The sequence below is a fragment of the Lipotes vexillifer genome, unplaced genomic scaffold (genome assembly GCF_000442215.2).
Source record: "Lipotes vexillifer unplaced genomic scaffold, Lipotes_vexillifer_v1.1 scaffold394, whole genome shotgun sequence".
In the NCBI taxonomy this organism is placed as follows: Eukaryota; Metazoa; Chordata; class Mammalia; order Artiodactyla; family Lipotidae; genus Lipotes; species Lipotes vexillifer.
The window spans coordinates 2,582,529-2,597,303 of NW_006791731.1; the positions used below are offsets into that span (position 1 = coordinate 2,582,529).

General features: G+C 51.7%; 1 pseudogene; it reads right to left on the reverse strand.

Moving 5' to 3' along the window:
• Positions 1–4,188: 4,188 nt before the first annotated feature.
• Positions 4,189–4,990, reverse strand: LOC103068648 (40S ribosomal protein S3a pseudogene; annotated as a pseudogene).
• Between the last annotated feature and the right edge of the window lie 9,785 nt (positions 4,991–14,775).

The following is a 14,775-nucleotide window of genomic DNA, read 5'->3' on the forward strand; positions in this document are numbered from 1 at the left end:
TATTTGTCGGTAAAAGGAACCACTTCTGGGTCTTCTCCAGAGCCCGTTTCCCCTACCTGGCAGCCCCGCTCCACTCTGGACCGGGTGGATCGGAGGCAGGGTGCTTCCTGGGGACAGGACGGTGCCAGGGGGCCCCATGTCCACGCCCCCGCCCGGTGGTCCAGGAGCGAGTGTTGGGTGCAGGCACAAGCGGGCAGAGGTGAGTCCGGAAGTGGGTCCTGCAGCTTGGGCGTGGGGACTCGAGCGTGGCTGGTGGGAGGTGGGTGGACAAAGTCTGGAGACGGAGGTCCGGAAGTGAGTTGAAAACGTAGCTACCGGGGGCTGGGAGCCCGGTGAGGGCGCGGGGCCGGGCCGGTGTGGGCAGACGGGACTCAGGTGGGCTGCCCTGGGGGCCGGAGGCGGGGACATGTGAGGTGGTGCCCGTCACGCTCACATGGGCCCGAGTGGCCCTGCCCTGCCCGAGCGTGGGCGCCCGTGGTGCCCTGCCCTGCGGAGGTCTCAGTCAGCACCGAGCACTTCCTCCTGGTCAGCTGACTCGCTGTTCCTCCTTTGTCTCTTGTGTCTCTTTCTGCCTCTGTCCCTCCCTCCTGACTCACCCCCTGAGCTGCACACGGAGCTGCCGTGGCCTGAGGGGGGCCGGGAGGCAGTGCGTCCTGGGTCTTCCTGCTGCCTCCCCGCGGTCACACAGGGCTTCATCCCTCCCATGCCCCAGCGTCCCTGTGCGTTCAGCATCCACGTTTAAACCACTGATGGTTGGCCGGATTGTTTGGGGCATGCACGGAGCCGCTACAGGGGAAAATGAGATTTCTTGCTCACATAACTCTCCAGGCCATCCTCTAGGCGTCTCGAAGGCACTGTGTGCATCTCCTGAACGTTTTCTTCTCCCCCAGTGGAAACTCTGTACCTCTTAAATCAACCAATCTACCTAACTACCTACCTACCTACCTACCTATCTATCTATTTATGGAGGGATTCCAGCTTTTCATTTTCCCCCTTTTACACAAAACAAAGTAGAAGAGATAAAGTAGGATTAAAACTGCAAAAGTAGTTAATTGGTAGAACACATATACACAGAAAAAATCCAGATAGGAAGACAAGCTTATTTACGATGAGGAAGCACGTGCCTTGCGTTTATGTTTAATACATCTGGAAAGTCATCGTAAGCAGTAAGGTCCTGTGGTTAGTGCTGTGTGTTCTTAAATTTAACGCCTGTATCGAGAGGTTGAAACACAGGTCCTGGTATGAGGATGCTGTGCCGGGCTGACCTGAGGGAGGTGTGTGTGGGTGGGAGTCCAGGGTGCAGTGTAACTGATTCGTGGATGGGAAGTGAGTGCTGTGTTTGAAGAGCAGTGACTTTTAAGAGCATTATCTTTCGTTTTCAGCAGAGGTAAAATCTAATCTGCTTTGATCCCTCTCATCTTACAGGCACATGCGGTGACTGTAATACATGTTCAGGTCATACTGTCATGTGGAGTTTACATAAACTAGCATTGTGCCCAGGGAGGCTTGATTTTAACTATTTCCCCAGGTTTTAAATACTCTTGTGCTTCCCTCTCATGAACTTTTTTGTTTTTTCCAGTACGTGGGCCTGTCACTGTTGTGGCCTCTCCCGTTGCGGAGCACAGGCTCCGGACGCGCAGGCTCAGTGGCCATGGCTCACGGGCCCAGCTGCTCCGCGGCACGTGGGATCTTCTCGGACCGGGGCACGAACCCGTGTCCCCTGCATCGGCAGGCGGACTCTCAACCGCTGTGCCACCGGGGAAGCCCCCTCTCATGAACTTTTGTCCAGCTTAGTGGAAAGGTATTGCTCTTTGGGCAATATCGGTGGTCATTCTTTGTATTTATGGTCTTACCTGTGGCTTTCTGACCATATTTACATCTCAATCACCACTGGACTTGCGTCAGCATCAGGCACCCAGGTGGGGGGGCCTGGTGGAGCTTGCTCGTCCCCCAGAATGGTAGAAGGAAGCACTTGTAGCCACATTTGGTGGCCCCTGTGTGGATTTGCACTGTGTGCTGTGGGGAATCCTTCTGCAGAAGGCAGCATATGTACTTCTGGCCCTTGTGTTAGGTGTGCTTGGAACCGTCTAGCCCTTGCACCGGTGCTGGCGCTCACCTGGATGGCAGGTGCCTGGAAATTACGGGCCTCCTTTCGGGCTCAGACTCTATTTCCTGCTGCTATGTTTTTTTTTTTTTTAATAAATTTATTTATTCATTTATTTATTCTTGGCTGCGTTGGATCTTCTTTGCTGCATGCGTGCTTTCTCTAGTTGCGGCGAGCAGGGGCTACTCTTTGTTGCGGTGCGCGGGCTTCTCATTGCGGTGGCTTCTCTTGTTGTGGAGCACCGGCTCTAGGCATGCGGTCTTCAGTAGTTGGACCACGCGGGCTCAGTAGTTGTGACGCACAGGCTCAGGAGTTGTGGCGCGAGGGCTCTAGAGCGCAGGCTCAGTCCTGTGGTGCGCGGGCTTGGTTGCTCCGTGGCATGTGGGATCTTCCTGGACCAGGGCTCGAACCCTTATCCCCTGCATTAGCAGGCGGGTTACTAACCACGGCGCCACCGGGTAAGCCCCCGCTGCTGTGTGTTGGCTGTGTTCTCAGCTCCGGCAGGAGGCAGCCCCCAGATGGAGGGCAGTGCTTAGTCCTGGGGTGTCAGCACCCATGGTTAATGAATGGGAAAGAAAAGGGGCTTGTTGGTGTTTGCAGCCTTGGGCCTGGGGAGTCTGGTGCCCTCTGGGCTGCAGGCAGGGGAAGATGCTTTGTAACCCCTGGACAAGAAGTGGAGCTCCTCAATCCAAAGTGGACCTGTTTCAGACCTTGCTGCAGGGCTTTTCTGTCTTGCCAGCCACTCTTGGCCTGGAGAGAAAAGAGTTGACCCTGACTCCTTGCTGGTAGTCGAGGCTGACCGTGAGTACCCCTGAGTGCAGTGCATTGTGGGTGAATCTGTGATGAACAAAGTAGGCGGTGGTGCAGCTAGGGGCGGGTGTCTGACGTCAGTCCAGTGGGGAGAAGGCTAAATAAAGCAGAGCTAAATCTGAGCTCCAAGAGGGGCCATAGGTGTTATCGAATGAAAAGCCCCGTGTGATTGGAAGCTGGAGTAGCCACCGAGTGAAGGGCCTCGCCGGAGACACAGGAGGGAGGAATAGCCTCCATGTACCAGAATGTTTGGGAGGGATCTGCTGTGTTCGTGGGTGCGGTTATAGAACAATTTTGAGTCACTTTATTGCTGGTGTCAGATTGGGGAAAGCTTCTGAGATGCTTCTTGGTGATCAGTTTTGAGTCCGTACCATATTTCCGTGGACCTGCCAGCAAGCAGCTCAGTGAGTCCACAGGTGGCTTTTCAAACCTGCCACCCCTGCCCCTCCTCTCCCCATCCAACCCTCTCAGGCTGCGTGGCGTTGCAAACCTCTCTCTGCACTGTCTAAGCCATCTGAGATTCATCTTCGTTGTAGAACACTCCTGAATATCATTCCACATATCAAGATCTTATGTGATGTTTGGATAGGGCAACCGGAAAAATGTGTTACTTTTTTTTTTTTTTTTTTTTTTTTTTGCGGTACGCGGGCCTCTCACTGTTGTGGCCTCTCCTGTTGCGGAGCAACAGGCTCCGGACGCACAGGCTCAGCAGCCATGGCTCACGGGCGCAGCCGCTCCGCGGCATATGGGATGTTCCCGGACTGGGGCATGAACCGGTGTCCCCTGCATCAGCAGGTGGACTCTCAACCACTGCGCCACCAGGGAAGCCCTGTTACTTTTTTTTAAATTAAAAAATAATTTGGGGTTCTACAGAAGCAATAAGTATAGTTAGATAGATAGATACATAAAATGATGAATCACTCAGAATACCTTTTTCTCTGCATCCATGCCTTACAAAAAAAAAATTAATGGGACCGTAATGTGTACTTGATTTATAATCTGCTCTTCCCCCCGCCACACACAAATAAGGTCTTTTATTTGTCACCATTAAAAGTCTGATTTTTTTTTTTTTTTTTTTTTTTTGCGGTACGCGGGCCTCTCTCCCGTTGCAGAGCACAGGCTCCGGACGCACAGGCTCAGCGGCCATGGCTCACGGGCCCAGCCGCTCCGCGGCACGTGGGATCCTCCCAGACCAGGGCACAAACCCATGTCCCCTGCATCGGCAGGCGGACTCTCCACCACTGCGCCACCAGGGAAGCCCAAAAGTCTGATTTTTAAACAGATTCTTGGACTGGTGGATCATATCCAATAGCTCGTTCAACTTTAGCACCTGTCTCGTCCCCAGTAGCTTTTCCAGAACTACTACCATCACCATGTAGCCCCATGAGTTTTCCCAATTCAAACTTGGGCTTCTTTAGCATTTTTACTTTTCTAACAAAGACATCATGGAGTGGATAAATAGATTGGCAGGCCTTTTCTATGTCTTTTTCAATGCTGTCTGGAATCAGTTTATTGACCACCTCTTTCAAGTCATTTGTCTGCACCTCTCGGGTCATGATTTCCATCATCACCTTGCAGATCTGGCGGACCTGCTGGTGCCGGGCATAAGAGGTCTTCTGAATCTGATTGTTGCGTTTTTTAGTAAAACCCACACAGAATAGACGAAGCAAATAACCATCAGTAGTCTTGACATCGACCTGAGGTTCAATCACCGTCTGCCATTTTTTGACCGTGGAGCACATTTTGTCATGGGTAAGATAGTAAGATCCATGCTCTGGAAATTAGTCAAGGAGTTTTTGCCCTGAACATCCTCAGTAATAAGCTTGATTTTCTAAATGCAACTTAATCATTCTGCAGATCAGCAAGGCCCACTTCAAACAAACGACCCTTGAGGCCGTCAGATGTGATTTTGGTTCCTTGAGTTCTCGTGACTCGTGTTTTCCCAATATTTCTTACATTGAACATAGCTGGTGCTTTCCCATCATACTAATCTTTCTTAGAAAATGGGCCAACCACTTTCTTCGTGGCTCCCTTTTTACCGCCTTTCGTAAGGCGCTTGTTCTTTCCGACCGCCATGGTGCTGCTCTGAGAGCCAAAAGGGCTATAATCTGCTTTTTTGTACCTAATTTTAGGCATGTTTCCATGTCAACAGGTAATCCCACAATGTGGATTTTGTGCCAGGATCTGCCTTACTTTATGTGACCAGGTCTTTTTTGGACACTTGGCAGGTTTCTCAGTGGTGTAATCGGCATCCCTGTACAGGGCTTTGCTTTCCAAAGAGTTCCAAAGAGCAGAATTGCAAGATCAGAGAGCATTTACATCTTAAGGCTTTTTATACATACTGAAAGCACTGCAGTTTTTTTTTACAGAAGTTGTTGGGGGTAGGAGTTTATTAATTAATTTATTTATTTTTGGCTGTGTTGGGTCTTCGTTTCTGTGCCAGGGCTTTCTCTAGTTGTGGCGAACGGGAGCCACTCTTCATCGCGGTGCGCGGGCCTCTCACTGCCATGGCCTCTCCCGTTGCGGAGCACAGGCTCCAGACGCGCAGGCTCAGCGGCCATGGCTCACGGGCCCAGCTGCTCCGAGGCACGTGGGATCCTCCCGGACCGGGGCACGAACCCGTGTCCCCTGCATCGGCAGGCGGACTCTCAACCACTGCGCCACCAGGGAGGCCCCGGAAGCCATTTTTGGTGGAGCCACAGGACTGTCATGATTAATTGCACACGTGATAGTACTGCTTACTTTGAGCACTTCAGCCTCCGGGATCCCAGGAAAGCGCCGGTTCTGAATAGCTGACCTTTCCAGGCAGCAGGGGAATTCAGGTACCAAACTGGGTTTCTTCCTCACAGAACGTCAGGGGCCCTGCGGGTGAAGGGGTTACCCCTCTCTGTAGAGGGGAGGACAGAGTCCGTGAGCTTGCAGCCTGATTGGCGCCATTCGGGAAGCTCCCTCCTGCCCCCTCCTCCTTCGTGGGAGCTGTCCTGTGCGCTCCAGCTGGTTCCCTGAGCTGGGCCGAGGAAGCCACTGCCTTGCCTTCCCCTGTCCCCTGCCTGCAGTGGGCCTGAGGCCCAGCACAGGGGCTCCCCTATGGGGACTGTCCTTGGACCGCGCCTACCTCTGGGTAAAACCGACTGTAGGTGATCATGAGTCAGTGGGAGAGTTTTTGAAGGGTGTAGAGACTTCACAAGGTCTGCAGTGTGGCTTTAGACCACGTTCTTGGTAGCTCAGCAGTGCCAGTCTGTCCTGTAAATGGTGCAGGCATGACTCATCCCCCCTGTGTGGAGCCCTGACCTTCAGCCACATTCAGGTGTGCAAGGCTCGGGGCAGTGACTGCAGAATGCTGGGTGTTGGTGGTGGTGGCGGCGGTGGTGGTGTCGTTGTTTTAATTTATTTTATTTATCTTTGGCTGCATTGGGTCTTTGTTGCTGTGCGCAGGCTTTCTCTAGTTGCGACGAGGTGGGGCTATTCTTCATTGCAGTGTGCGGGCTTCTCATTGCAGTGGCTTTTCGTTGCGGAGCACGGGCTCTAGGCGCATGGGCTTCAGTAATTGCGGCACGCGGGCTCAGTAGTTGTGGCTTGCGGGCTCTAGAGCGCAGGCTCGGTAGTTGTGGCGCATGGGCTTAGTTGCTCTGCGGCATGTGTGATCTTCCTGGACCAGGGCTCGAACCCGTGTCCCCTGCATTGGCAGGCGGATTCTCAACCACTGCACCACCAGGGAAGCCCCTGTTGTTTGTTTTTATGGTCTCAGAGAGTAAGAATGAATTTAACCCTAGACTAAAGCTGTGTATGTTCCCTTCATTCACCAAAATGTTACCTTTTAAAAAAAAAACTAGTTTTGATTTTAACATTCCTCAAATATATTTCGTACTTCCTCTCCTTAAAAACATTGACATTTTGTGTTTACCCAACACATGGACCGTAATTCACATAATCCCATATTGTTAGACAGTTGAGTCGTCTCCAGTTCTCCTTTTGTAGCACTGCATCCTTTTCTGCCTTAGGGTACACGGAGAGTCTGGAAACTGCTTTGATTTGATATCCCATGTAAGTACCATCAGAAGGGTTCATTACATCTTGGCAGTCTTTAGTGGTATCCCTTAATTATATCCCTGTCTTTGAGGTCTATTCTTTTTTTTTTTTTTTTTTTTTTTTTTTTTTTTGGGGTATGTGGGCCTCTCACTGTCGTGGCCTCTCCCGTTGTGGAGCACAGGCTCCGGACGAGCAGGCTCAACGGCCATGGCTCACGGGCCCAGCCGCTCCGCGGCATGTGGGATCCTCCCAGACCGGGGCACGAACCCGTATCCCCTGCATCGGCAGGCGGACTCTCAACCACTGCGCCACCAGGGAAGCCCTGAGGTCTATTCTTTTTCCTTTTTGTTTTGGCCGTGCCTTGAGGCTTGCGGGATCTTAGCTCCCCGAGCAGGGATTGAACCCGGGCCCACGGCCGTGAAAGTGCTGAGTCCTAACCACTGGACCGCCAGGGAATTCCTTGTTTTTGATTATACGTGTGTAACGTGAGGAATCTTTCTTTTCATTTTTTAAAAGTACCATTTGGTTGTTACGAGTATCCTTAGGCAGCTTGCCTGTCTCTTCCATATCGTGGATGACAGAACCTGCGTTTATTGGTACCTGGCCCTGCGCCTTAGATGAAGTAATGAGAAGTTTGGAGAAATACTTGTCTCTTCTAGAACTGTTGGAAGTGGCCGCCCATTTGGCATTTTAGGTGGATCTTGGAGCTCAGTTTTCCTAGGCTACCTGGGGTTCCAGGAGCCGCCCAGTTTAAAAGCTTGCTGCTGTTTCCATGGTAGCCAAAGCTTCATTCTGACCCTAGAGGCTTAAACTAGCAAATTGATGCTAGAAGCATTCAGAAGAAGGGGAAGAAAAAAAACCTCTGGCAGCTTTTTAATTAGAAAACAAAAAACCTCCTACTCACCTGATTGTGCAGATGAAGGAAAACCATGTAAAGGTCAGAGGTGAAAAGTTAGATGAGCAGGTCTTTCTGTATTTTTCAAAGAAGGTAACTGTTGCAGAGAATGTTTTCTTTGGGGACAAAGCAGTTTGTCCTTGTTTCAGTGTAATTTCCTCCTAGATGAGCTTTCTGAGTGTTGGATGCTAGGCCTTGCTTTCCTTCGTGTGTTGGGAACAGTTTGCTTCAGTAGAAGGTGAAGACGGATATTCTGTTTGGGAGCGTGCTTGATTTCCGTCCTAATGCCGTACCCTCTCAATTTTAGGAAGTAGGATAGATAGTATGTGCTCTGATAGGATCTAATATTAAACACGTTTTCTGTCATGTAAGCTGTCACTAGAGTTTGCCGAGTTCGCTTCCACGTGCCTTTCTGCTTATTTTAACCTGACACTGTGCTTTTAGATGGTCCGGAGTGGCAGCTGCCCTGTCCCCCGGGCAGAAGGGCAGGGGCAGCACGGAGTCCTGTATGGTGCTCTCTATGCGGGGGGCAGGGGGCTCCCGCACACCTGGCGTCGGAGCTGACCGGGGCTCCCCCGAGGTTGTCTGGTGGAGTAGAGCCGAGCCTTCCTTTGCTCCTTCTGGAGTCAGGAAGGGGGTCACTGGCTCCCTGGTGCTCGTCATGAGCTCCGCGCCACTCACCCCCTCATCCTGCTGTAGGTTCCTTTCCTAAGGGATGATGCAGTCCTCCATGTCTGGGCAGGGCTGCAACCATGCGGGACCTGCAGCTGTGCCCTGTCCCTGGAGGTCCTAGGAATTCTTGGTAGGAGTTCGTGGCTCTGTTGGCAATTCTGATGCTCCCTTTTTGGATGAAAAAGGGGCTTCTGGAGTTGGGTGTGCTGTCAGAGAAAACCCAAGGCCCTGAGAGTGGAGAGAGTCAAGCTGCCTGGCATCCTTTCCATCCGCGCCCTGCCCTTGGCCAGTTGCTTCGCAACTGGAGGGTCATTGTTCTCGGGAGCCTCTTGGTACCCTTCCAGGAGGGCTCTGCCCCTGATGCGCTTCACCGCTGTGGGTGCGCAGCTGGCCCAGGTTCACCCAGCGTGCTGGGCGCACACGGATGGGCTCGGGCGTACCTGCCAGACCCTCCGCAGGGAGCACCGTGGCCGAGGCTCTTCCCCTCTGGTTTAGATGTGACCTCACTTGTCCTTTAGGTCCACCTGAGCCCCTGCCTCCCATCCTGCTCTCTGCCCGCCCTCGGGGTCACAGGTGTTGGCCAGGGTGGGGGAATCAGAGGTGGTCCTCCTGCCGTCCTGGGGACCAGGAAGCCCAGGGCTGGTGGAAGCCCTTTTGATGCCTACAGATTACCTCTGAGGAGGCAGGGCCAGCGCAGGCCTCCCAGCTGCTCGGGCACGAGTCTGCTTGGACGTGTTAGATGTGTTGGCTCTACACAGGGCACCGGGAACTCCGACAGGCAGGACGGCGAGGGTTTGGGGTGCGCCACATGTAAACCCCAACAGTGAGAGCCACTGCTCTTGTGTCCTGTCTCATTAAAGACAGTGATTCCTGAAGAATCCCACACAGGCGTGACATTGTGAGATGCTGTGATCTATCTGGGGTGGTGGGGGTGGTGGTGGGGTGACTTTTAACAAATAGTTCTGAGGTAGAGTGTGTATTTTGCAAGTTTACTGACCCTGCAGCACGCGCCAGTTTAACGGCGCATGAAGAACAGTCTCTGCTGTGCACTGGCGCTGACACGCTGGCTTCTGCCCCCTACTCAGAAGAGAAATGGATCTTCCTCGAGCTCTGCGGTTACCCTGTTCTCCTCTCTGAAGGCGGAGGGATTTTCTCAAAGTTGCTTTTTTCTTTTCTGAACGGAGTAATCATGCTTAGCCTGGTCCTCTGCCTTCCGTGCTTGCGAATTCATTATTATAAAGCCATCCGGGTACCTGTGCCCACCCAGAGTGACCCGAGCTGCTTCTCGGCCCCTGGACGGGCGGCCCAGGCCCACTTGCCTCCTGCAGGGAGCGCCTTCTCCCTTCCCCGGGGTGCCGGCGTGGGAGAAAGGTCGGGACGCTGGTGTTGGGTGCCCCCCGGGTCTGATGGCACCTGAAGGCAAAGAGAGGGCTCAGGCCACCTCCAAGGATGCCACGCTGCCAGGACCTTGACAACCGGGACTGTCTGTCCTGCAGACACACAAGAGGGGCTGAGTCCCCGGCTCTGAGAGCTCACACTGGGTGTGGCGTGTGCCGAGAGCCGCCTTGCAGGGTGCCCTCTGGTCGAAGAGACCGGGCACTGTCCGGGGAGGGACCAGGGTGCAGGGCTGGGCTGTGTAGTCAACAGAAGAGAAGCCCAGGAGAAGCGCGCTGGATGCCTGCAGTGCCCAGGTCTGGGCTGTCCCTGCTCGTCGCCGGCTACTCATCCCTTGAGAGGCACTTTAATTAGACTGACTTGTTACAGTGTAGCAATAGTTACATCCCCTCGTGCCCTGGGGCCCCTTTCCAGATTTCCTTCCATTCAGTCTCTTAATACTCCGAATATTTGACAGACACACATACACACGCACAAGAACACACACAGTCACATCCCTCCTCGTCCCGCCCACCCCAACTTCACGGCAGAGTGATGGACAGGAGCACAAATCAAAAGGGGTGTCAGGTCTGGCGTGCGTCACTTTCGGTTTCTGCAGTGTCCTTGACTAGGTTGTGACACAGAACGCTCAAAGGCTGGGTTATGAAGAGTTAAGTCATAGATCAGCTTTTGGTCATTTCTATCTAGAGGGGCAGTGCGCTGGCCAGCCGGGACCCTTGAGAGTGAAGGGGGCACGGCTGGCGATGTGCCTGCAGCCAGTGGCTCACACTTGGAGGGAGTTGGCCTACAGGTTCTTGGGCCCTTCCCCAGAGTTCTGTTTCGGTGGGCCCAGGTGGAACCCAGGAATCGACTTGTTTCAGACGGATTCAGTGTCTTAGTCCATTTAGCTGCCATAACAGAATACCATAGACGGGGGAAGTCTGTCTTAGGGGGCCTGCTTCCTGGTTCATAGATGTCTCTGGGGTCTCATAAGAGCACTGATCTCATTCACAGGGCTCTGCCCTCATAACCTGGTTACCTCCTGGAGGCCCCGCCTCCTAATCCATCACCTTGGAGGGTAGGGTTTCAACGTGTGTATCTGAGGGGGACACAGACGTTCAGGCCAGAGCACACACTAATCCACATGGATGTTGAGCTGTGTGTTAAACATGTCTAGTTTAAGTCTATGTTAATTTTATAATTCTTTAGCCCAAATACGGTAGACTAGAGGCACATTTGAGTGAGTGATCACAGGAAACTAACCTGGGTTTCTGCAAGTGACACACATAATATCTGAGGCAGGTCAATTCGCAACTGGATAATTTCAGGTGTGAGAAAGGTCCCCAAGTCATGGCACGACCACCTCTTAATGCCTTTCTGGTCAGATGTTTTGGACTGTGTCTTCTGTTTTTCTAATGTAAGGACACAACATTTAAAAAAAAATAAACTTTATTTTTTAGGACAGTTTTAGGTCCACAGCAAGATTTAGCATAGAGCACAGAGTTCCTCCTGTAAACCCCCATCCTCAGACACACACAGCCTCCCCCATTACCAGCTTCCCCCGCCAGCGTGGTGTGTTTGGTAAATGGTTGGTCCTACATCAACACGTCCTAATCCTCGAGAGACCAGAGTTGACGTTGAGATCGCTCTTGGTGGTGTACATTCTTGGGTTTGGGCACATGTGTAATGCCGTGTATCTGCCATTAGATAGTGGTAGTTTCACTGCCCTAAAAATCTGTGCTCTGCTTATTCATTCTTTCCACCCTCATGCCACACACACTGGGGGTGGCAACCACTGATCCTTATACTGTTTCCGTAGCTTTTCCTTTTCCAGAATGTCATGTCATGTCGGAATCCTATAGCATGTGGCTTTCTCAGATTGGCTTCTTTCACTTAGTGATGTGCATTTAAGGCTTCTCCATGGCTTTTCATGGTTTGATGGCTCATTTCTTTTTAGTGCTGGATACTATTTCATTGATGTATTTATTGATTCACCTACTGCAGGACATCTTGGTTGTTTCCAGGTTTTGGGCATTATGAATAAAGCTGCTGTAAACATCCATGTGCAGGTTTTTGTGTGGACCTAGGTTTTCATCTCCTTTGGGCAAACACCAAGGAGCGCGATAGCTGGATCGCACGGTAAGAGTGTGTTTAGCTTTGGAAGAAGCTACCAGACTGTCTTCCAAAGTGGCTGCACCGTCCTGCGTTCCCACCAGCAGTGAATGAGAGCTCCTGTTGCTCCACACCCTCGCCTGCATTCGGTGGTGTCAGTGCTCTGGACTTTGGCCATTCTAATAGGCGTAGAGTGGTATCTCATTGTTTTAATTTGCATTTTCCTGATGTCAGATGATGTGCAGCATCTCTTCAGGTGCTTATCTGCCATCTCCGTGTCCCCTTTGGTGAGGTGTCTGTTCAGGTCTTTGGCCCATCTTTTTTTTTTTTTTTTATAATATAAATGTATTTATTTATGGCTGCGTTGGGTCTTTGTTGCTGCGTGTGGGCTTTCTCTAGTTGTGGCGAGCAGGGGCTTCTCATCATGGTGGCTTCTCATTGCGGAGCACAGGCTCTAGGCACGCAGGCTTCAGTAGTTGTAGCACGTGGGCTCAGTAGTTGTGGCGCACGAGCTTAGTTGCCCCACAGCATGTGGGATCTTAGTTCCCTGACCAGGGATTGAACCCATGTCCCCTGCCTTGGTAGGCAGATTCTTAACCACCGGACCACCGGGGAAGTCCCGAGAGGAAATAACTTTATAAACAAATTTACCAGAATGGTTTTTCATTCTTATCAAGGATACTTTGACCTTGCTTGATTTGATTTTATACCTTTTTAGCTCTTGGTCCAAAAGCTGGTCTTCTTTGTGGTATGCAGCTGTTGGTCCGGTTTCCCCGGCTTCTGTGTCATCCTAGATTAGTGTTGTGTGCTGCGGAAAGTTTGGAAAGTTAGATGGGCTCAGCTGAGGCTAATAGTTGGTGATGTCTTATGAAGATACTAGCAGTTGTAGTGGATTTTTCGAGGGTAGAGATGCCTGTTTTAAATGGTGCATGCACAAAACCACCAGGCACCGCACAGCACGCGCCGCCCATCACCCGTGCCTGGAACGCTGCACGCACGGCTGCACGTGGGGGCCCGTGAAGGGAACAAACGTGCATTAACCCCTCTCCGTCCATTTTCCAGCACGTGTGGGTCACTGACCTTCGTTACCGCATTCACATGGAGTATTGTGATTGTCATGTAGCCTCTTCACTGTAACCGAAGCTGGGGTTGCCTGTCAAAAATTATTCTGGGGGCTTCCCTGGTGGCGCAGTGGTTGAGAGTCCGCCTGCCGATGCAGGGGACGCGGGTTCGTGCCCCGGTCTGGGAGGATCCCACATGCCGCGGAGCGGCTGGGCCCGTGAGCCGTGGCCGCTGAGCCTGCGCGTCCGGAGCCTGTGCTCCGCAACGGGAGAGGCCACAACAGTGAGAGGCCCGCGTACTGCAAAAAAAAATTATTCTGCAGTTAACTTTCTGGTGACGTGACACAGCCAGCATTTCCACACAGCAAATTGTAGGAAGTCACGTGTTTTGGCATCAGTTACCCTTAAATTAGAAACAGGACAGTAGGGGAAGTTGTTGATTGGAACAGTTGTAGTTTCACTTGTCTCAGTGCACCTGCGAATCATAACCAAATTGTTTTCAGTGACAGCCCGGCAGGCCCTGCAGCAGGCTTCAGAGTGAAACCTGTCTTCAGAGGTTGTCTGGCTTCTTTGAAGAGCAGACACCGGAATAGGTCACAACGTGAACTTCTCCACACTGGAACACACAACTGCCAGTGCTTTCGGGAAGTGGCAGGCTAATCCTCCTTAAATTGCTTCAGTCTGTTGTCATTTAGCTTTGGGCATTTTTTTTTACATTAGGTGCTTCAGAAGAGAGCATTTTCGTGGCTTTAGATATCATATAGTTAACAGCACCAGCCTTTGTATGAAATAGCTTCCTTAAAGAAAACACTTTGCCTGCTGTAAGATTGCTTCACGGCACCATGTCATGAGCAGCGAATCTGGTTTTGTGTGTCCGATCGGCCCCATGGGCGTGGTGACACCCTGAGCGCAGGCGTCCTCACCCCACTCACGCCTTCCTTTTCTTCTCAAAGCTGCCCTCCTTCCCTTTTCGGGCAGAGCAGAGCACTGATGGGGAGGGGCCCTCAAGACAGAGTAAGGGTGGGAAGCTATAAAGGGAAAGCTTTCAGAGCCCAGGAAAGGTGCACGCATGCCCCCAGGGTCCCTGTCCCACACCCCGAGCAGGTGCTGTGCTTAGTTCAGACTGGGCGGGGGTGGCGGGGGTGAGTCCAGTTCTCCATTCAGGTAAGCGGGGACTAGATGCATCTCAGTAATGGTTAGATTTGCTGTTAATTTGGTTATAGTCTCCCTTTCGCCCACTTTCACTCAGTTAAAGAACTAGGTTATCAAATTAAAGTATAAAAATTGCTAGCATTCACTAGATGGGAAGGGACTCACATGGACTTTCCAGGGCATTGGAAATGTTCTGTGTCTCCACATAAATTAGTCAAAACTGATTGAATTGTACCTTTTCATTGAGTATAAATTATACCTGAGGAAATGAACAAGCATTCCTCCCCCTCACATAGGCAAACCAACCAGTTGGAAAATACAAAGGAAGAGAGAATCCCATCTACAGTGGCCACAAAAAAGATAAAATAATTAGGAAGAAACTTAACAAGAAATGTACAAAACTGTAGAAGGAATATTTTGACATCCTCGAGAAAGGCACTGGGGGGGTGGACTTGGATACATGGAGAGACTGCCCTAAGGATGGCAGTTCTCCCTCGGCTAGTTTATAAAAATCAGTGGAATCTCACTGAAAATACCAACATCCGCCCACCGCCCCCCCCCCGCCC